This window comes from Mobula hypostoma, chromosome 26 (assembly GCF_963921235.1).
Source record: "Mobula hypostoma chromosome 26, sMobHyp1.1, whole genome shotgun sequence".
NCBI lineage: Eukaryota > Metazoa > Chordata > Chondrichthyes > Myliobatiformes > Myliobatidae > Mobula > Mobula hypostoma.
This window is the reverse complement of record NC_086122.1, coordinates 21,668,368-21,691,388: the sequence shown is the minus strand read 5'-3', so window position 1 is coordinate 21,691,388 and position 23,021 is coordinate 21,668,368. Positions and strand designations below refer to the sequence as shown.

The 23,021-nt window shown below is 40.9% G+C and overlaps 1 protein-coding gene across 5 annotated transcripts in view; it reads right to left on the bottom strand.

The window, feature by feature from the left end:
* Nucleotides 1-23,021, bottom strand: part of LOC134338201 (disks large-associated protein 2-like) — a 787,855-nt gene that overhangs the window by 693,836 nt on the left and 70,998 nt on the right. The window lies entirely within an intron of this gene.

Below are 23,021 nucleotides of genomic sequence, written 5' to 3'. Positions count from 1 at the left end.
ATGGAATTTCGTTACTAATTCTTTTATTCTGATAGTGCTGGGATGAATATTGACTCAAGCATGAGAAGAGATCTTTGCTGTTCCTCGGAAATGTCTAGGCATGATTTACGTCTACCCAAAAAACATTTTGCCAAAATGCATTGGGCCTCTGTCTACTTTTTTTTTGCTTACAACTCAGTTGGAATGATATACAGCAAAGAGTCATTTCACCAGAATTGCTTCAGCAAAAAAAAAAGAGGAAACTTTTATCAGTAACGGGGATCCTTTAAGGGACATAGATGGTTCCATGTTTCTTAAAGGATGGTTTGGATAAGTACATGGACATGGTCCCGGCACAAGTCGATGGGAGTAGGCAGTTTAAATGGTTCTGCATCAACTAGATGGGCTGAAGGGCCTGTTTCTGTGCTGCACTTTTCTATGACTCTATAACAGTGCATGACATCTTAACCATGCACTTTGTGATCTAGTTAGGAGATTGCTCTATTCTCCACCTGGAAAGAGATAATGAGTGCTGTACCCCTCGGCAAAGGAGTCACTATAACACACAAAGAGGGTACTTAGCCCATCATACTCCTACTGGTGGTGGTATTGGTGTTTCTTTTTAAGAGGAATCCAGTTACACCTATTCCTGTGGTACAGCATCTCAGTGTCTTGGAGACACAAGGGACTGCAGATGCTGAAATCTGGAGCAACTGGAGGATCAGGCATCATCTGTGGAGAGAGATGGACAGTCGAAGTTTCAGGTAAAGACCCTTTATCACAGTACCTTCCCTGAGACTTGATGCTCAAATATTAATGCAATACTTCCCTTGCGCTTTGCCCATGCTTCTATACACTGCATTCCAGCACACTTGAGTTAAATTCCTCCCAATTGGGAGAATATTCCTTTCTGTCGATCTGAGAACAGCTTTGAGTGACTCTTTATCCAATTTGACCATAAGACTGCTGAGTATTTAATATTTTGGTAATATTTGAGAAATCTGTCTTTATATTTATCTTGTTTATTTATCAAAGTTTCCAGAGAGAAGGCCGGGGAGTGGAGCTGAAGAGAGGAACAGCAAAGATCAGCCATAATTGAATGGCGGAACAGACTCGATGGGCCAAATGGCCTAATTATGCTCCTATATCTTATGGTCTTGTATATTGTATTAAGCATTCCTGTTCATTCACTATGTTATGTAACTTCACACCGTTAGATTAAATCAAAGGAAGATACAGGAGTCTAAAATGTGAGTCTGACTTCCTCTTTACTTTTAGCAAGGTGTGTGCGTATCACATGGTAATGTAACAACATCTGCAATTCATATAACCCATAATGAATTATTTAAATGAACAAGAATATTAAATCGAAGGTTCAAAGGTTTATTTATTATCCAAGTATACAACTTGAAATTCGTCTTCCCTGGGTGGCCATGAAACTAAGAAAGAAAAGAAAGACAGCACGATCATCAACCCCGCCCTCCAGATCCCTGCACGCCACACAAAAAATGAACAAAACAGAAGAGGCACATCAACCCCCAAATCTACACCCCCGTACAAAATAACGAATAAAGCGGAACAAGCACATCGACCCTCAAATCTTCCTCGCCTCAACTGAAGAACAAAAACGGAACAGGCTCCAAATCCCTAAATCCCTCCTCCGGCGCACAAAAAAAGAAAGAATGGGCTAACCAAGAACCTTTCAAACTCCGTTTCAAATACTCAACGACTTCCACAGGAGGAGGGACTTGCGGGAGGAAGGATTTGGGGTTGATGTGCCTGTTCAGTTTTGTTAGGTTTTTTTTGTGCAGGAGGGGGGATTTGGAGGTTGACGTACCTGTTCCGTTTCATGACCTCCACAGCTGTCCATGGCATTAAATTCCACAGATTCACCACCTTCTGGCTAAAGAAATTCCTTCTCATCTGTTCAAATGGATGTGTCCCTATTTTGATGCTGTGCCCCTTGGTCCTAGACACTCCTTTTTTGGAAGTACCAGCACCACATGCACTCTGGTTAGGCTTTCAATATTTAACAGGATTCAATGAGATGTATCTTCATTCTAAACGCTAGTGACTACAGGCACAGTGCCAACAAATGCTCCTCATGTGTTAACCCTTTCATTCCCAGAATCATATTCATGAACTTCCCGAGATCCTCTCCAATGCCAGTACATCATTTCTCAGATAAGAGGCTCAACACTACTCGCAATACTTCAAGTGTGGTCTGACCAATGCCTATTTAAGCCTTAGCATCACATCTTTGCTCTTATATTCTAGTCTTCCCGAGATGAATGCTAACATTGGATTTGCATCGCTTACCACAGAATTAATCTGTTAGTTAGCCTTTAGGGAATCCTGCACAAGGACTCCCAAGTCAATTTGCACCTCTGGTTTCTTAATTCTTTTCCACTTAGACAATAGTCTACATATTTATTCATTTTACCAAAGTATACTTTCCTACACTATATTCCATCAGCCACTCTTTTGCCCATTTTTCCAATTTGTCCAAGTCCATCTGCAGACTCCCTCTTTTCTCAACACAGCCTGCCTCTCCAACTATCTTTGCATCATCTGCAAAGTTGGCCACAAAGTCATCAATTTCATCATCTAAATCACTGATGTATAATGTGAAAAGAAGCTGTCCCAGTACCGACCACTGTGGCACACCACTTGTCACCAGCAGCTGACCAGAATAGGCCCGCTTTATTCCAACTCTTTGCCTCCTGCCAGTCAGCCAATCTTCTATCTGTGCCAGTATTTTTCCTGTACTATCATAGTGTCTCATCTTGTTTAGCAGGCTCATGTGTGGCACCTTATCAAACATCTTCTGGAAATCCAAGTTAATAACATCCTCCTTTGTCTATCTTTGTCTGTTATTTCTTTAAAGAGTTCCAACAGATTTGTCAAGCAAGATTTCCCCTTAAAGAAATCATGCTGATTTTGGCCTACTTTATCATGTGACTCCAAGTAGCCTGGTAGAATTTAAAACGAAGCAGTGCCACATGTGTTCTTTGCAAGGGAAGGCACAATCAAGTTTAATAAAAGGCAGAAAATGGAAGAAATCTCTGGTTCATAAACAGTGAGTAATCAGGTGATAATAATCATAAAGCAAGAGCGGAAATGGCTGGCTACGTCAGAAAGATAACCAGATTTCATATACTGAACAGACTGAACAGGATTTTGAAGCAAATGAAATCACCAATGAGAAACAAATACCAATTTTGCTGAGTGCATTGGGTTTAAAGGCATATAATTTGCTTCAAAGTTTAACTACTCCAACCAAAACAGCAGAAATTAGTTTTGCTGATATTGTGAAAGTAATACAGGAGCAGTTAGAACCAAAGCCATTGTTGATTGCAAGATACTTTAGTTTCTTAAGTGGAGTCTATTTCAGCTTACGTAGCTGAATTGAAGAAATTATCAGATCAGTTCAACGCTTAATGATGCTGTGAGAGATTGTTCAGTTTGTGGAGTCTAAAAAGAAAGCATTTAACAATGGCTCTAACTGAAGCACAACGTACATTTGAAAGAGCAGTTAAAACTGCTGTATCAATGGAAACAGCTGACAATGATGCAATTGAGTTGCAGTCTGGAATTAAAGTAAGCATGAACAAAATTGCAAACAACTCGATGCAAGGAAATTGTGTTACCGTTGCGGTAGGGTCTCACATATGCCAGACCAAATGTAGGTTTAAAGGCAAAACTTGCAGAAAATGCAATAAAGTAGGACACATACAAAGAGCATTTCATAAGTCGAATGTACAAAGAGCATTTCATGTCGAATGCACAGAGAAGAGAAAAAGCTAAAAAGTCAAGTTGCAGTTTTAAAAAGAGTGCTAACCTGTATGCTGCTGATGAAAAATTTGATAAGGATGAGAGTGACACAGGGCTATGTAAACTTGAGAGTTATAATGTAAAAACTAGCAAAAGACCAGCAATATGGCTTACACCAGAAGTGAATGGCAAACGAATTAAAATGATATTTGATGCTGGTTCAGTCATGCAACAAAATGAGTTTGAACAGCATTTCAAAGATACCAAACTAAAGCCTGTAGATATCCAAATAAGAATGTATACTGGAGAGAAGACAACTCCTGTGGGAATGGCATTTTTAACAGTGAAACATAACAACTAATAGGCTACACTGCACTTGTATATACAGTCGGCCCTCCGTATCCGCAGATTCCGCATCCGTGGATTCAACCAACCGCGGATCGGGATCGAAAAAAAAACGGAAAAACGGAAGTTCCCTCGCCAGCACTCGTTTGAGCATTGTTCGCCTTGCGTCTCGTTCATTTGCAGCTTGTGTTGTGAGCAAGAGGAAGGAGTTTAAGGATAGTAAGGGATGGCTGGCTAACTATGTAAAGTGCTACAGCCTCAAGAACTTAAAGATCACGGGAGAATCAGCATCGGCTGATACTGAGGCAGAATCAGCGTTCCCAGAAGAGCTATGATGGTTGCGTCTGTACTGAACATGTACAGACTTTTTCTTCTTGTCATTATTCCCTAAACAATACCAGTATAACAACTATTTACATAGCATTTACATTGTATTAGGTATTATAAGTAATCTAGAGATGATTTAAAGTGTACAGGAGGATGTGCGTCGGTTATATGCAAATACTACGCCATTTTAGATACAGGACTTGAGCATCTGCGGTCCCGGAACCAAGCCCCCCCCCCCCCAGATACGGAGGGCCAACTGTAGTAAAAACAGGAGGGCAAGCATTGTGGAGCTATGAGTGGCTAGGACAACTACAACTTGATTGGAGATCCATCAATCATTTCCATGCCACATCCCCCGTAATACACACAACTGCTGTACACCATGAATGGTCACCAGAGGGCAAACAGGTGTTGGTGCCAAGCTCTGTGTCTCTGGCTGGAATATACTGGACCGAGGAAGGACCATGCTGCTCAGCAAAATTGTGTGGAAGTGACAAAACCAGCAGTCTAACTGCAGCAGATTTTGCAGCCAGCATATCCGAGAAAGCTTCTGATATGTTAATGAGGCAGTTACTTGAAAAACATGGCTTGGTTTTAAGTTGGAAGAGAGTTCAAGGAGCAGGAAAGTTGCAAGCATTCAGCATTTGTGAGTATAAAGAAACGGAATCTACTCTGCGTGTATTAAGATTATTGCATGAACTTCAAGTGAGATCAAGTGGGGGACAAAAAGCTGCCTGTAAAAGTAGATGCAAAGACCGAAAGCCAGCAGGATGAAGGGAAGGCCAAAAAGAAAGGAGTTAATCGATACGAAAACAGAGGATTTGTCAGATGATGTTGTGGACGTGGAAACCAAGAGGAGAGATCAGATTGTAAAAGGAACAAGAGAAGGATTAATAAGAGAATACTCCAATGAACTAAATGCACCTTCCAAAGATCAAGATGCACATCCTAGAAAGAAGGGAAAAAGAAAAAGAAATATAAGTTGAAAAGGAGAGGATAGAGAGAGAGAGGTGAGCGAAAAAGGGAGAAGAAATGTGAATAAGAAAAAGCAGGATAGAGAGAGAAAAACAAAGAAAAGGAGAAAAAAAGTGTCCAGAGCTCTCAGAACCATTTCCTGTAGTCCCAGTGTCAACTCCTACAACCACCACGGAAGAGGTCCCAGAACCTGAGATTATTTTTACAGACACAAGTCTCACTTACCAAACATAGTGACTTCCTTGGTCAGGAAAAAAAAACATTATCCTTACAAGAGTAAGAAAGACTCCACAGCACTTAAATCCCTAGGTCTGAATGGGACAATTTAACATTTACAATGCTGTGGATGTCTGTAAATTAGTTGTATTATAGAGGTGAGCTGCATTCTCTATTGAGTTGGAGTTTATAGCTAAGCGGGATGGTGTGTTGTGTATTTAATATTTCATTAGTATTTGAGTAATTTGAGCAGTATTCTGCTGCTTTGAGGAAGAAGCTGAAGCAGGAGGAGTTGGTAATTGTGGACAAGATTAAGGAAATTGCTAAGAAATATGTTATAGCTCCTTCTGAGGAGTTAAAAAACAAAGAACTGAACTTCAAATGGAACACAGTTTATTACTCTCGTCCTCGATTTTAAACCAATTAAAGAAAACAAGAAGTGAATTTTATGTACACAATGACAAAATTGGCAAACTGTTGGCTAATCAATTGAAGTCTAATTATGCTAAATCTCAAATTAATCAGATTTATAACCAAAATGATCGACTGATACTTGATCATGTGGGGATTAATCAAACCTTCTGTGATTTTTACTCTTCCTTATATCAATCAGAGTCTCCTCGAGATTCCAAATATATGAATGATTTTTTAGATAATTTAGACTTCCCTGAGATTTCACAGGATATGTCTTCTATGTTAGATACTCCCATTACCATGGATGAGATTAAGAATGTTATTTTCTCTATGAATCTGGGGAAAGCTCCTGGCCCTGATGGGTTTACCGTAGAATTTTATAAATGTTTTGCTCCTTCATTAATCCCTTGGCTCTGTAGGGTTTTTGAGGCTTCATTGAAACTTGGTAAACTTCCTGAATCTTTCAATAGAGCATCAATTTCTCTAATATTAAAGAAGGATAAAGATCCTGCTCAATGTGCATCTTATAGACCAATATCTTTATTAAATGTTGATTCTAAAGTTTTTTCTAAGTTATTAGCAAATAGATTAGAAAAAGTACTTCCTTCTATTATTTCGGAAGACCAAACGGGTTTTATTAAAGGTCGTTACTCTTTTTATAATATTCGCACACTGTTAAATATCGTTTATACTCCCTCACAAAATGTTCCTGAGTGTGTTATCTCTTTAGATGCTGAGAAAGCTTTTGATAGAGTAGAATGGCCTTATTTATTTAAGGTGCTTGAAATGTTTAATTTTAGCTCGAAATTTATATCCTGGATTAAACTGTTATATCATTCTCCTGTGGCCTCGGTCCGTACTAACTCTTTAAGTTCACCTTTTTTCCCTCTTTTTCGAGGTACTCGACAAGGTTGTCCTCTTAGTCCCTTATTATTTGATATTGCATTAGAACCTCTTGCAATTGCCATTCGAGAATCTCCAAATATTACTGGGATAACTCGGAGCTTAAAGTCCCATAAATTATCACTCTATGTTGATGATTTACTTTTATATATTTCTAATCCTCAGAAATCCATCCCGGCTATTTTAGAGCTATTAGCACAATTTGGTCTTTTTTCAGGTTATAAATTAAATCTTAGTAAGAGTGAGCTCTTTCCGATTAATAAACAACTTCCCTTATATTATAAATTTCCATTTAAATTAATTAAAAATTATTTTTCATATCTTGGGATTAAAATTACTTGTAAATACAAAGATTTATTTAAGACTAACTTTTTACCATTAATAGACCATATTATTCAACTTTCATCTAAATGGTTTCCTTTATATTTAACTTTGATTGGTTGTATTAATGCAGTTAAGATGTTTTTTTTTGCCAAAATTTTATATATATTTCAGGCATTACCAATCTTTGTTCCAAAATCTTTTTTTGACAAAGTTGACTCTAAAATTTCTTCATTTATTTGGCAGAATAAAAACCCGAGACTGGGTAAGATACATTTACAGAAAGCTAAGAGAGATGGAGGCTTAGCATTACCTAACTTTAGATTTTATTATTGGGCAATTAATATTCAACATATGAAATTCTGGTTATTTGATCAGGATATACTATCCATTCCTAAATGGGTAGCATTGGAATTACAATCTGTTCAGGGTTTTACACTTGGTTCTATTTTAGGTTCCTCTCTTCCTTTTGATTTGAAACGCCTTAAACAGGTGTCTAACCCGATAGTTAAATATACCTTACGTATTTGGTTTCAATTCAGAAAATTTTTTGATCTTAATCAATTTGGGTTAGCGATTCCTATTTTAGGTAACATATTTTTTCCTCCCTCTTTTACGGATCGTGCTTTTCAAATTTGGAAGACTAAGGGTATTTCACGGTTTTTGGATTTATTTTTAGATGGTTCCCTTATGTCTTTTGAACAATTATCTAATAAATATAACTTATCAAGAATACATTTTTTTAGATATCTACAAGTTAGACATTTCCTAAGTACTATACTTTCTTCCTTTCCAATGCTTCCTCCTACATACATTTTAGATACTATAATCAACCTTAATCCATGTCAGAAAGGTGCATCGGCTATGATTTATAATATTATTATGAAACTTAGGAAAGCTCCATTTGATAAGATTAGGGTAGATTGGGAACAGGAATTGGGGTTTACCATTTCCGTGGATGACTGGGGGCAGATTTTACAATTAGTCAATACTTCCTCTATCTGTGCTAAACATTCCCTAATTCAATTTAAAGTTGTTCATAGAGCTCATATGTCCAAAGATAAGTTAGCGCGCTTTTATTCTCATATTAATCCTTTTTGTGATAGATATCCGGGGCAGATAGCCTCTTTAACTCATATGTTTTGGTCTTGCCCTACTTTGGAAACTTTTTGGAGAGACATTTTTAATATTATCTCCAAGGTATTGAATATAGATATCTCTCCTCACCCTATTACTGCTATCTTTGGACTACCTAAAATTTCCAGTAATCTTTCCCCTTCAGCCCGTAGAATGATTGCATTTCTTACTTTAATGGCGAAAAGATGTATCTTACAACATTGGAAAGAGCTTAATGCTCCAACTACCTTTTTTTGGTTTTCTCAGACGATATTATGCTTGAATCTGGAGAAAATTAGAAGCAATCTTTATGACTCCTCATTTAAATTTGAACAGACTTGGAGATCTTTTATTCAATATTTTCATTTAATGTAATATATACCCTTCTTGTTTTTTTTACTGTTTTTAATGGAGGTCGGGATTGAGGACGTGATTTTAAGTTTAACTCTGTTTGGTTTCAAGTTAGCCCATTGCTTTGCTTTGCTTTTAGTTAGTTGCACGGTGGGTTTTTTTTTTGGGGGGGGTTTCCTTTTCTCTATTGATATATATATAAAATTAGTATACTATTATGTTACCTTGGTATGTTATGTTTAAATTACATTGTTTGTAGTATTTTTTTTGCATTAATATCTTCTGTAATTTTATTATATTATAACAGTGTATTAGTGTCTATATGGCTTACCTTTTTGTATACTTATTCAATAAAAAGATTTAAAAAGAAAAAGAAAAGAGTAATCTTGTAAATATATTGTTGAATAAGCATTCTTTTCTGTTTAAATAATTATGGGTTATATGTAAAAAATATATGATTTGCATATATCATCATGCTACATGTGACACATGCGTGCCTTAGTTAAAGAAGCAGACAAAGTAAGACTCACGTCTCTCAGCTCTCTCATTTTCCTTTGAATTAGTTTAATGTTTTGGTGTTACAAAACATAACAGTAATCCCTATAGGAACTGTGTAATGTTATACAATATCTAAACCAGTCACTATATGACCTTGGTAGGAGATAGTTCTGCCTGCTGAAAGAAGGTTGTTATCTGTCCATTTGACGCCATATGGAAGGCTCATGTCTTGAAATGGTGGCCCCCAAACAGTAGCCAAGATATGGGAGATAAATTTCAATGGGATTTAGAGAAGGAATGTAAAAAGGGCAATGTTGTGATAATCCTGGGAGACTTCAATATGCAGATAGATTGGGAAAATCAGGTTGGTGCTGGATCCCAAGACAGGAAACTTGTAGAATGCCTACAAAATGGCTTTTTAGAGCAAGTTGTGGTAGAGCCCACTAGGGGAAAAACAATTCTGGATTGGGTGTTAAGTAAGGAACCACATTTGATTAGGGAACTTAAGGTAAAGGGGCCTTTGGGAACCAGTGACCATAATTCACCCTGCAGTTTGAGAGGGAGAAGATAAAATCAGATTATCAGTATTACAGTAGAGTAAAGGGAATTACAGAGGCGTGAGAGAGGAGCTGGTCAAAGTTGATTGGAAGGGGACACCAGAGCAATGATGGCAAAGCAGCAATTGCTGGTGTTTCTGAGGGGAAAGTCAGAAGGCACAGGATAGATACATCCCAAATATGAAGAAGTATTCTAAAGGGGGGATGAGTCAACTGTAGCTGACAAGGGAAGTCAAAGACAACAAAAAAAAGCAAAGTATAATATAGCAATAATTAATGGGAAGTTAGAGGATTAGAAAGCTTTTAAAAATCAACAGACGGCAACCAAAAAATACATAAGGAAGGAAAAGATGAAATATGAAGGTAAACTAGCCAATAATATGCTTTTTTAGATATATAAAGGATAAAAGAGAGGCGAGAGTGGAAATCTGCAAACAGATGTGAACAGAAATGTGTAGAAAAAACACTTGAGGGAAACAATGTAACTTGCCCTGGAATTGTCAAGTGTTGTCAAAAGTAGAAACTGCATCCTCTGATGTTTCTGCTCTATAGTTTTGCGTCTATGAAACTTTTTTTTTGTTCAGAGAGATCCTGTATTGTTACTTATTTTTAATACCATACAAGGAAGTATATTGGCAGTTATCAATGAAATAAAAGTATCATGAGAAGATTTGGTGGAAAAAAAGAGCTTATATTGGAGAGAGTATTCCAGCATACCTATGAATCTAAATTTATAGGGAATGGCAGAGTTTTCCTATGAGGAGAGATTGAATAGACAAGGATGGCATTCTTACGAGTTTTGAAAGCTGAGAGGAGATCTCAGTGTAACCAATATTCTCAAAGGGCTTGACGCACATTTCCCATGAGGAATACCGGACTACGGCACACAGTTTGAGAGAAAGGATTAAGCCAGTTTGAGAGTGAGATGACAAATTTCCTCAGCGGTGCAGTTGGTAGAGCAGCTGACCCACATTTCCAGCAACCTATGTTCAATCCTGCGCACCATGTTCTCCCTGTGGCCTCAAAGGTTTCTTCAGGTGCTTGGGTACCTTCCCATGTAAGTATGTTCCATCGGCCATGGGAACTGAACCTGGGAGGAGCTGATGGGAATGTTGTAGCAAATTAGTGTAAACCACCCATTCCCACTAGTTCCACTCTGATGTACTTCTCCGTGGATTGTCACCTTGTCGCGGTGGAGAAGCTTGTGTGGTCCTGAGATCCCGAGAGCGATGCCGTCTGGAGCTATGCTCCTGGTAGGGTCACTCATGGCGGTAAGGTCGAGGGTGAGGTCCCTGACAAAGAACAATCCAACCAAGACCTCAACAGTGGAACAGGCGGACGAAATTACTTCGAACTGAACGGCTGTGAAGGCAGATGAAGGTTGCAACAAATCCATCCGCTCCAATCATCATGGTTTCCATGCCATTGGAATTAGTTGATTGATTTGTGAAGTATCATGTGCTTCTTGGCATGCAGCATCAAGTATACATTAAACAAATACACGCACAGGCGTCTTCGCTCTACAGAACGAAGACCATCATCCTCGAACTCAAGGGATAGCCACGACAACTCTGATGTAGGAAATGGGTGGTTAATGGTTAGTAAGGACTTTGTGGGCCAAACAGCATGCTTCTATACTGTTTCTCTCTATATGTATAAGATGGCAAACCTTTGAAATTCTGTACCTTATATGGCACCAGAAGACCAATCCTTCTGAATGTTCTGAATGGTGATCAATAGATTCTGGGTATCAAGAAAACGAAAGGAAAGTGAGGATAGTGTTGGTAAATGGCTGAAAGGTGGAAGGTTAGTCATGGACTTAATTCACAGTGGAGAAAACCGATGGGCTATATAGCTTACTGTCGCTTCTATATCCAATATTCTTATTAATGGGCCAAAACATCTTACACATTGTTTGACAGACTTGCCTGTGCACCATTCAGGCTGCGAAACCGCTACTTTATTGCTGAAAATATGAGGGGACCATAAACAGAAAGTGGGCATCTACAAACTTTGTGAACAAAGGTATTTAATCAATGGTATTTTAGAACCAGAAAACAAAGTCCATCCAGACAGAGACAAACAGCAAATTAAAGTTGGTAAGTTCAATGAGGAAAGAGGTATTGATGGAGAAGGAATAAAATACCAAATTTAAAAGGAAGCAAACTGTATTCAGAGAGGAGAAAATATCTGTGAATTTTTAATTCAAACTCTATGGTGATATACCATACCTTTTTCCTCCTCTATTGTCAGAGGGGTGGCCATTAACATTCCCCACATGAATTACAGGTTATATCATTTGCAATAACAAACATTAAAACTTTCTTTGATCAGGTGAGAGTGAGCACTTACAGTATTCCCCAAAACAATCCACCATGGGCAAGTTTAAGACTGCTGCACAGCAATTAATGATGTACTGGGATGCTGCTACTCAATTTTTGGTACTTGCATTTAATAAGACTTAATAACATGATGTGCTAATTGTTGCCAATTAACCTCTTTAATCTTTTTTAGAACTGACACAACAGGTCTTCAAAGTAAACATAGTTGTAGGAAGTTTAAAGTTTGATGTCAGAACATCTTTCAAGAGGGTGACACCTTGCAAGGCAATGGACCCCAATGGAGTATCTAATAGGTTCTCTGAAAGCCTGAGCCAACTAACAGGCAGGGTATTCAAGGACATTTTCAATCTCTCATTGATACAGTCAAAAGTTCCCACCTGCTTCAAAAGGGCAGCAATCATACTCAGTGCCCAAGAAGAGTAGGGTGAGATGCCTTAACAACTTTTGCCCAGTGGCACGCACATCTACTATGATGAAATGTTTGGTGAGGGTCGTTATGACTAGAATTGGCTCCTGCCCAAGCAGAGACCTGGACACACTGCAATTTGCCTATTGTCATAATAGGTCTACAGTGAATGCAATCTCATTGGCTGTTCATGTGGCCTTGGCTCTCCCAGACAATACAAATACCTACGTCAAGATATAGTTTATAGGCTATAGTTCAATTATTTGTACAGTTCTGATCAAAAAAGCTCCAAAACCTGTGTCTCTGTACCCCCCCCCCCCCCAACAACTTGATCCTCAACTTCCTCACCGGAAGACCACAATCTGTGTGGCTCGGAAATAACATCTCCACCTCGCTGATAATCAACACTGGCACACTTCAAGGATGTGTGCTTAGCCCACTGCTCTACTCTCTCTGCACCCATAACTAAGTGGCTAGGCACAGCTCAAACGTCATCTATAAATCTGCTGACGACACAATCATTGTTAGCAGAATTTCAGATGGTGGCAAGAAGGCATACAGGAGCAAGATAGATCAGTGAGACCGAAGAATTGATTGTGGACTTCAGAAAAGGTAAAATGAGGGCACACACACCAGTCCTCACCAAGGAAACAGTAGTGGAAAGGGTGAGCAATTTCAAGTTCCTGGGCGTCAATATCTCTGAGGATCTATCCTGGGCCCCGCTCACTGATGCAGTTACAAAGAAGGTACGACAGCAGCTATATTTCACCAGGAATTTGAGGAGATTTGATATGTCACCAAAGACGCTCGCAATTTTCTACAGATATACTGGGGAGAGCATTCTAACTGGCTGCACTATCATCTGGTATGGGTGTGGGGGCACTGCAAAGGATCGAAATAAGCTGCAGAAAGTTGTGAACTCAGTCAGCTCCATCAGGGGCATTAGCCTTCCTAGCATTCACATCTTCAAGGGATGATGCTTCAAAAAGGTAGCATCCATCATTAAGGACCCCCATCACCCAGATCTTGCTCTGTTCTCATTGCTGCCATCAGGAAGGAGGTACAAGAGCCTGAAGGAACACACTCAACAATTCAGGAAAAGTTTTCCCCTGCCCCCCCACCTTCAGATTTCTGAATGGACATTGAACATTGAATGCTATCTCACTACTTTTTTTCCTCTCTTCTTGCACTATTTAACCTTTTTTTAATATATATGCTAACTGTAATGTACAGGTTTTGAAAAAATTAATTATTGCTATGTACTGCGGCCGTATAACAAACAAATTTCACAACCTATGCCGATGATATTAAACCTGATTCTGATTCGGTTCTGCCTTTTCTTTCATCCTGGTGAATACATTTCTTTTCCCCTGCCCTCAAAAAAGGCATCCTCCATGTCACACTGCTCACTTAATGTGAAGTCTTATTTCTGTGTTCACAAATGGATAATTATTGTAATTAAACAACCAACACATATTAAATCTATTGTAGTAGAATGCACACATAACGTCTCACCACCTGGCTTTTCTGCTTAGGCCCCTATCTTTTACTTCCTGTGATTAGTTTCTAAACACACTGAAAATTTATGTGAATATTAAACAGGGACAAGAGCGGAGACAAAAGTCGGCATTTGTCTTAGGCAGATACATTAACAGGTTCTGTCATCAGGCATGTTGGCACGTACAGCCTTAGAGTGCACACACACTAATTGCATTTACCAGATGGCTCCTCTAACCCTACTGTTAGTGTAACATGATTAAACAGGGTTGACATTTATACGCTTTCAATGTCTTATCATTATGACTGAGCAGTGCATTAAATAACATAGCAGTACTTTAACTGAAACGGCAATCCATGGTAAATCATATAGGTTTGCAAACTAATACATTACTATAACATAACCAAAAACAAAATGACAGATTCCATGCCGGGGTTGAAGGAAACACATTGCTACTGTTTCTATTGGAAATCCTTGTTGTGTTGGTTAACCTTTTCAGCATTTTGTTTTAAGGCATCTTTGGTGCCCTCTTTTAAAGCCAGGGAAGAGTGCAATGCCAACACATGGAAGCTGTGTGAATGTGTTACAAATGGAGAGCTCAAGGGAGACAGCGAAGCACCTCTTTAAACTGTTTACACTAACAATTAGAGATTGAAAGAAGTGGGGGGGGGGAAAGAGGCCAACTCCCACCAAAACGCAACCATAGAAATTTGTCGAATTAAACATTTGAAAAGTAAACTCCAGCATAAAGTGAATTCCCATCTCAGGTAGTGAGGAATTGGGGACATAAAAAAATCATTTTAACCATATAACCATATAACAATTACAGCACGGAAACAGGCCATCTCGGCCCTTCTAGTCCGTGCTGAACTCTTACCTTATCCTAGTCCCACCAACCTGCACTAACCCTCCATTCCTTTCCTGTCCATATATCTATCCAATTTAACTTTAAACAACAACATAGAACCTGCCTCAACCACTTCTGCTGGAAGCTCGTTCCACACAGCTACCACTCTCTGAGTAAAGAAGTTCCCCCTCATGTTACCCCTAAACTTTTGTCCTCTAATTCTCAACCCATGTCCTCTTGTTTGAATCTTCCCCACTCTCAATGGAAAAAGTCTAACCACTTCAACTCTATCAATACCCCTCATAATTTTAAACACATCTATCAAGTCCCCCCTCAACCTTCTACGCTCCAAAGAATAAAGACCTAACTTGTTCAACCTTTCTCTGTAACTTAGCAGATGAAACCCAGGCAACATTTTAGTAAACCTCCTCTGTACTCTCTCAATTTTATTGACATCTTTCCTATAATTCGGTGACCAGAACTGTACACAATACTCCAGATTTGGCCTTACCAATGCCTTATACAAATTCAACATTACATCCCAACTCCTATGCTCAATGCTCTGATTAACAAAGGCCTGCAAACCAAAAGCTTTCTTCACCACCCTATCCACATGAGATTCCATCTTCAGGGAACTATGCACCATTATTCCTAGATCCCTCTGTTCTAAAGCATTCTTTAATGCCCTACCATTTACCATGTATGTCCTATTTTGATTAGTTCTACCAAAATGTAGCACCTCACATTTTTCAGCATTAAGCTCCATCTGCCATCTTTTAGCCCACTCTTCTAACTGTCCTAAATCTCTCTGCAAGTTTTGAAAACCTACCTCATCATCCACAACACCACCTATCTTAGTATCATCTGCATACTTACTAATCCAAGTTACCACCCCATCATCCAGATCATTAATATATAATACAAACAACATTGGACCCAGTACAGATCCCTGGGGCACACTGCTACACACCGTCCTCCAATCTGACACACAGTTGTCCACCACTACTCTCCCACCTAGCCACTGCTGAATCCATTTTACTACTTCCATATTAATGCCTAACGATTGAACCTTCCTAACTAACCTTCCGTGTGTATGAACCTATGTAACCTCTGGCTAAAAGAGTAATTGGGACTGAATAGGAATTTCTGAACTGAAGTAAACTCTTTCTTCAGCAGTTAGCTAAGACTGGCTCATTACCAGTTCTCCTTGGTTTGCAGAGAGACCAGGGTTTTGTTAACATTGTACACTGTACTCTCGTCTGAGTAGGGGGAGAAGGCCTCACCGATAAGGACAGGAATGAACATCCATCTGTAATTAAGTTAGGGCCTAGCAAAGGGAATAACTGATAGTGACTGGACAGTACATCCATCTGTCATTAATCCTTGATTTAGCAGACTCTCTTAGCTAAGTAATTAAGTTTTGCACCAGCAGACTTGGTAGGAGTACCAGTTCAAATAACATCTTGCAACAGTAATGTATGGGGCTAAATATACGGCTGTAACCTGACTAAGTGGGCCCACTTGTCAGATGGTGGCAGTACTTACGTGCCTTCCCTTCGACAATTGGGTCTCAAACTCCTGCAGGAGGGTGCGCAGTAAAATGTTGTAACGATAAGAAGCTGGTCTCCCGAGTTTTATTCAGATTCGACTTCAACAGTGGGTGTCAACAGAATTCTTTTTGGATCCAAAGGCTTGCTTTTGGGAGGTTTTTGGGACAGATTCAATAAAGAGATGCCATCCTTGCAGCTATTACACAAAGACATGGTCAACCAGGCATTACTTGAGAGCCCAACTCTAGACTTTCAACGGTGGACATCAGAAAGTCACCCACTTCCTTACTGAAGCAACCAGCAGGAAAAACAGCTGTAATGTCTCTCTTCATCAGCCTTTAGCTAAGATAACCAGTAGATGAAAAGTTCCTCTATTTACCAGTGGCAAAAAGTGTTCTCCCTTGCAGTTTGGCATAAGTGGTCAAAGATGAATTTAGTCCACTACTCTTAGGAAGTGGGTCTTGATTTCACTGCATGCTTCAGCCATTCAAGTCTGGGTCAGGAAAGCTGACGATCATTTATGGGCCAATTTGTGGAATCTGTGTGTACATTCACGACATAGGTGCACAAATGCATTTGAGGTTAGCAGTCACTGTTCTGGGGAAATTTAGCATCTTACAGTTAAATGACAGCCATATTACCTGCTCAGAGAGTTTACTGTTGTGTTCATCACCACTGTCTACCTCTCCCTGAGCCTGAACACCACGGTCACACTGGGAGAGCTTTACAGTATCATCAGCTCACTACAAAACAAGCATCTGGACAGTCTCTTCAAAATTACAGGAGACTTTAATCATGTTAACCGACAGGACATTATACCCAAATTCCACCAATACGTCACCCTGGCCACTAGGGGAACAAGCAGCCTCGACCATGTTTATACAAACACACGCAGTACTTACAAAGCATCCCACACCCTCATCTTGGCCTCTCTGACCGTATCTCCGCAATATTAATCCCAGCATTCCTACCATTGTTGAAAACAGAGAAACCACAGAAGAGGACCATCACTGTGTGGCCTACTGAGGCAATCTCTGTGCTCCAGGACTGCTTACAATGGAGATTTTCAGGAAGGCAGCGCAAAAGGAGAAGACACAGACCTCAAGGAATATGACTCACCTGTCATCGGCTACATCAGTAAGTGCGTAGTCGACGTTGGTACCTCAAGAACAGTCATCTCAGCCAGAAGCCTTGGCTGAGTACAGAGGTGCACCCCTACTAAGAGCCAGGATGCTGCCTTCAGGCCCAGTGACAGAACAGCTAGCAGAGCAGACCGGAGAAGCCTCATCAAGAGGGTAATGCACAAGAAACTCGGGGACATCTGTGTGATAATTATCCCCGGAGGTGGTGGCTGGGCATGAAGGGCATTACAAACTGCACAAAGAAAAACAGCGTTGACAGTGCTAATGACGCCTCCCTCCCTGATACTCCAAACAACTTCCATGCATGCTTCAGGGCATGCAACACAATGCCAGCCACAAAAGCTTCCCTCTGCCCAGGTGAGCAACTACTCTCTATCGCACCAGTGGACATTAGAAGAGCTCTGCAGAGAGTCAACGCCAGTAAGGAGGCCGGGCCAGACAACATCCCGGGCCCAGTACTCGGGAAGCGTGCATGCCATCTCACTAATGTCATCACAGACATTTTCAACACTTCACTCGTCCAGGCTGCTGTCCCCACATGTTGAAAACAGCCATCATCACCCTTGTACCAAAGAGTTCCATCCCTTCAGAACTCAGTGACTACTGTCTGGTGGCACTGATGCCAATTATCATGAAGAACATTCAATGGCGGGTAATGGCACATTTCAAAACCTTCACTCCTGCCACATTGGACACCCACCAATATGCTTACTGACAGAACCGTTCTGTGACAGATGTCATAGTATGTGACATGTACCTGGCCCTGACACACATAGAAAACAGGGATACTTATGTCAGAATGCTGTTTCTGGACTTCATTTCGGCATTCAACACTATTGCCCAACAGACCTTGGTGAATGAAAATCCTACACCTCGGTCTACATACACCTTGGCATAAGCATTCCTAACCAACAGACCTCAGATAGTCATATTGTCACATACCCCGTGACGGGTTAAAGAACCAGCAGAAATGGAAAACACCTTGGAGCAAAATTCATATATATACCTCTCTCTCTCCAACACTACTCAACTCAATACCACGAACTGAACTGAACTTTACTCATCATTGCAAGATTGTATCCATTTACCCCTAGGCTTGAAGAAGCTTGGTTTCTATACACACGCACACACACACACACACACATATAGGGGTAAATGGATATAGTCTTGCAATGATGAGTAAAGTTCAGTTCAGTTCGTGGTATTGAGTTGAGTAGTGTTGGAGAGAGAGAGGTGTTTAGTTCTTCAGGCGAGCTGATGCCGCCGATCTTCCCGTTGTCCTCCGAAACTTCCAAGTTAGCCAAACTTGACCAACTTAAGAGCACCATCTTCAAGTGATAGTCTACTGACCCCCGGCGAGGGTTAGACACACGAGGTCGCTCTTTCACGCACTAACAATCACAGATCGACACCTCGTAATCGATTTTCAGTCCCACACTCGTGGGCACCTGAACAGGATAGTGGTAACTTCACCACACCCTTGTGCGTCTGCGTGTCCCGTGAAACAAGCAATTACGCTGGTTTAAATACTGCTGAGCTGAACACCAGCCTTCCATCAAGTAGCTCCTCTCTTCTCTCTCTGTAAGAACTTAGAAGCTGCCAGTGTCCTTGCAGAAGTGTAAACATGCTGCAGAGAAACCATAACACCATCTCCAAGCAGTCTTCGCCCCTCTCTCTCTCTTGTGCTCTCGCTCTCACTCTCTCTCTTTTTAAAAGCACAGTTCATAAGGGATAATTCAGGATCCTGTCACAACAACCACTCCTCTCTCCCCATCATCATCAACACAGGTGGCCCCCTGGGCTGTGTGCTGAGCCCACCATTGTGCACTTTGCCCTCTCGCGACAGCGCAAGTACCTGAGCGATCACATCATCAAATTCACCGATGACCCAATAGTGGTGGGGCTCACCATCAACAGTGACGAAACGGCCTACAGAGAAGCAGAACAGCTTGAGGCCTGGTGCCAGGCAAATAACTGTCTCCTTAATGTCAGCAAGACAAAGGAGATGGTTATTGACTCAGGAGAACTCGCACCACTCTTTACATCGGCGGCACAGAGCTGTTTCAAACTCCTGTCAGTGCACATCTCGCACAACCTCTCATGGTCCCAAACCACATCCTACACAGTCAAGAAATCTCATCAACGCCTCCACTTTCTGAGGAGGCTGAAGACAGCTGGACTTCGCACATGCCTACTTACGTAATTCTATGGATGCGCAGTAGAGAGCATCCTGCCTGCTCGCACGACTGCTTGGTACAGAAACAGCACTGGGGCGGACAGGAAGGCTCTACGGCAGGCAGTCAAAACTAAAACCAACGCATCACTGGCACCAGGCCACTATCAGGGACCTATGTACAAATGAGCCAGATAAAAGCCAGTAACATCATGAGGGATCCCACCCACCCTGCTCATAGACTGTTTGTCCCACTCCCATCAGGGTGACGCTCTGTAGCATCTACACCAGGACCATCAGACTCACAGAAGAGTTACTTTCCCCAAGCAGTAAGACTGATCAACACCTCCACCCACTAACTCCGCCACTGCTTGATGGTTTCCCATCAGTCGCCTTATGTACGGCGTAGTATCACATTATGGACATATAACATATATATATATATATATATATATATATATGTGTGTGTGTGTGTGTGTGTGTGTGTGTGTGTGTGTGTGTGTGTGTATATATATATATATACACACACACACTCACACACACACACTATCTCATGTATTTATATTTATTTTGTTTTTATTAATACTGTGTTCTTTATCTTTTGCGCTGCATTGGATGCAGAGTAACAATTATTCCATTCTCCTTACACTTGAGTACAAGTAATGACAGAAAACGAAATATTTGGGAACCAGATAAAACAGATTGATGGTTGCCCGCTTTTCTAATGAGAAACGTCCAGGGAAGTTGAAAACTCCACTTTTCTAAATCAGTTTACCCAGACTGGTATGAACATCGATAAGGTCCTCAGTGGTAGTATAAGAAAGAACTGATTGAAACTGTGTTAATCATTCACAACCTGCCACTCCAAATGAGAAAGCCAACAGATCAATGACCTTACTCTTTATGGAATTAGATTTTGAACATATTCCCATTTCTTGAAACAGCAGTTGACAGTGTCTGGGTGAAACAGCCTGCCCTCCTCGGCTCCCAGTTTGAGCCACACTGATTGCAAACTGTTTTCCCATCTGACCATACATTGCGGGTATTACTGGCAAGGGCAGCAATTAATTCCCATACCCAAGGGCACTTGAATAGGGTGGTCAGAGCCTATTCGCTATAGCTGAACAGCTTGCTCGGCCATTTCACACAGCAATCAAATGACCAACTTCATCATTCTGGATCCGGACTCAACTGTTGGTCTGTCCTATCAAGGGTAGCAGCTTTATATCCTGGAAGGCACATGAACCTAATTTCATTTTTATGTACATTAGTTGAATTAAATTTCCCATCTGCTAAGGAGAGATTCAAAGTTTTAAGTCTAGATTGTGAGTCATGAAGTTTAAACACTACCCACAGTCCTAATTTCTTACTCAAACCTGGCCTGAGCTTGAGCCCCTATCTCATAGGGAGGCTACTTCCATCACTCCAGCTCCACAATGTTAGTACCATTCACTCCTGTCGCTGCACATGCATAACTGAAATCATTATCCTCGCCTATCACTTCAGATTTTGAGTTGCCCCAACCTCCCAGTCAGCCTCTCCTGTCCAGCCCTTCATTTGCAATTGTAGCCCCCCTGGCCAGCCTCAGGGTCGCTCAGCTCGCTGTCGTCTAGGAAAACAGCCCTCGGCCGCACAAAACTGGGTAATTAGTTTGTGCGGATGCTGTGTGATGTACCCCACCCCACCCAAATAACAGACAATACACCAGATACGATTAAATGCTTTAAAGTTTATAGATATAACTGGAACTATATAATTAATAGAGAATAAAATATAAAAGGAAAATAAAAGGCGCCACACTTACCAAAGTTCAATCTCTTCGTGCACAAACAGTTGGAGCTCAGGACTCTTCTTCTTCACCCTGCGACCGCTCGGACCACCTCCACCAGCCGCCTGGGACCAACAACGGTGGTCAACCAGACGCTCCACGTGAGTCCGTCTCCGTCTCCTCTCCTCACCGAATGCCCGCTCGGGGTCCGACCCCGTTAGCGGACTCAGAGCACCTGGTCCATCCTCTGTCTCTCTCTCTCCCGCCTTCTGCCCCGAAACCCCAGGCATACAATATCTTCAGATACACCAAAATCAGAACAACTATCCCAATTGGTTCATAACATCTTCTTATCACAGTCTAACTCAAAACAAGCTGCTAGCGCAAGAACTTTCTCAGCGTTTAACATAACAAAGAAGCATTCCCAAGTATAACATAACAAAGAAGCCATTTTAATCAGCCTACGCAGTAACATAAAAGACGAAACCTCCTTACACAATCTTCAGCTCATCTAAAGCTCTGCTCCCCTATGCTTTGGCCCACTAACAGTCACCCATCCTTGTGGACCTCAAAAGTTCCACTCCTTTCCGGCGTGCCACTGTCACAAATGTTCTCATCACATTTAAATCCTGTTCTACTTTCACCTCTCCTATATCTATCTGTTACTTCCAAAACAATCCCTACTGCCACAATTCTGACAGGCACCTCCAGTCCCTACATCCTCACTATAGCTGTCATAGCTCAGCCACTGAATCCTCAGGCTCCGAATTTTCCTGCTCACCTTTCTCCATTTTTGACACTTCCTTAAAGCCCCTAGACAATTTTTAGCCTGTAACAACGTGTGATGAATCGGTATTACACAGGGAAACCATGCAAGTTTTGAAGAAGCTTTCAGGGACCAACTATTTTTATACACACTGATAGACTGTAAGTAACAGTGCATTTATAGTCAGATATATATAGACACTCACACACACTCACTCATCCGTTAGTCAAAGTACATTTATTATCGAAGTTTAGACACTACATACAACTTTGAGATTAGTCTCCTTACATGCAGCCACAAAGAAACCCTATAGAACCCATTCGAAGAAGGAAGACTGTCAACCACCCAATGTGCAGTAAAAAAAAGAAACAAATCATGTGATTAACAAAAGCAAGCAAACAAATGAAGCTCATGAAAGGGAGTCCATGCCCAAGAAGCAGGTATCTCTGCAGTTTTAGATCAGCGCAGAGACAAGTAAACCTCACAGCGTAGCGAGCTTAACCGGCCAGTCCCTCATCTCCAACCTCAACTGCCAGCATTTGAATCATCCAAACCTTGGGCAGTTCCTCGTTGTCAGACCTGGGCTGCACCACTTCAATATGCACTCAGGCCTGGGCCCCATTGCCTCAATTCAGCCCGTGCCTGACTTTTTCCAATTTGGCCCAGTACTTAAATTGATAAAAGCATTGAGCATAAAACTACCAAAATGATATGAAAAGCAGCTCAGTCCCCCAATCTCCTTCAGTGAAGGAA